The sequence below is a fragment of the Castanea sativa genome, chromosome 9, assembly GCF_040712315.1.
Source record: "Castanea sativa cultivar Marrone di Chiusa Pesio chromosome 9, ASM4071231v1".
Taxonomy (NCBI): Eukaryota; Viridiplantae; Streptophyta; class Magnoliopsida; order Fagales; family Fagaceae; genus Castanea; species Castanea sativa.
Window position 1 is genome coordinate 44,546,230 of NC_134021.1, and position 1,364 is coordinate 44,547,593.

At 34.4% G+C, this 1,364-nt stretch overlaps 1 long non-coding RNA gene across 1 annotated transcript; it reads right to left on the reverse strand.

Annotated features, from left to right (window-relative positions):
• Positions 1–630: 630 nt before the first annotated feature.
• LOC142610202 (uncharacterized) lies at positions 631–1,139 on the reverse strand. Its single transcript, XR_012839787.1, has 3 exons — positions 1,067–1,139; positions 791–845; positions 631–671 (listed from the first exon to the last, which is right to left on the reverse strand). It is a non-coding gene; the product is annotated as an uncharacterized LOC142610202 (long non-coding RNA).
• Between the last annotated feature and the right edge of the window lie 225 nt (positions 1,140–1,364).

The window sequence follows — 1,364 nt, forward strand, 5'->3', positions numbered from 1 at the left end:
TGTTAAAATGCCCTCAAGAGCTCTACAAGCCACATTTTCCCATGGGAAAAGCATACAGGGTGCAATGACTCGACAAATAGTTACGTTTTTTGCATTGACAACAATGAAAAAAAATACTGACAATTGATAATTTTCGTAAAAGAGATTCATTGATAGTTGATAAGTGTTGAATGTACTTGAGGACCAGAAAATCAAATGAAGTAAAATGACCACATACGGTAGTAAAGGTAGAAGTTTAGCTTTTCATTGAATCTAGTGACTCAACATAGGAGAAATTATGTAAAATGCCAACATTACCATAGTACTAAAAAGTATTACAATATAATAAAATATCTACTCCACACTTTCGTTTCAATTGAAAAGTAAGAAAAATTATCGCTTAGAAATAATTGGACTTCTTTTGCGAAAATTCACTGATTGTTTTATATTCTTTTTTTTTTTAATTGAATACGAGAACTTTATTTTACAGAAGAGGAACATATAGTCCATCTCCATCCAAAACTCCCAATGCAGAGGGAGGAATGGAAGAGATGGAAGGTGTTCCTCTAACATTACGATCACATGCCCAGAAAGTAGAAACAATTGGAAGATCACTTACAAGTTCAGAGATGTACTTCGTTTGTACTGACGTCTGCTATTGGGGCAGCAACTGAAAAATTGGGAGTGTAAAACTGCAATGAACAGCCATACGGGAAAATAAATTTTGGGTAAAATGAGTACATAATATGCAAATTTAGTATGTAAGAAGTAACTTTAAGAAAATTAAGTGCAAGCTACAGTGAATCATTACCAACAAAGAAGAAAGTGATATCTCTCAATAATCTTGAACAAAACACCAACCAACCCTACAGCAACAATGAAAATAATCAATAACAATAATCAAAAACCAAAAAAAGTGTCGTCCTTTTAGAAACATTTTCTAAGAAATGACATTTGTGGACCATTTGTTTCAGGGCAAGCATTTTCCATTGACAAAAGCCCTGTGCAATAGATACATATTTATATATAAAACACTGTTACTACCAGGATTACTGAAATAAGTGTGTCGAGGAGAAACCAGTCCTACCTTGTCCAGTATGCTTCATCCTGACGTTCTTGTCAGAAAGCTTCTAGCCACAGACTGATTCTCCACCTCTTCCATTACCAAGTGCAAAATTACTTCCCTGAGGTAGGGAATAATCCTGTGGAATGTGCTACCAATGTAATGAAGAGGTTTTCCACTCTTTCCAACAACTTTCTCCCCTGAAATAATTAAAAAGAAAGGAACCTATAAGATGAACTTCTAAGACCATTTGTTGTGATAAGGCCAAGGTCAAGATATTATTCAATCCAGAACAGTCAGCAGATTCCTTATAAATCTACAA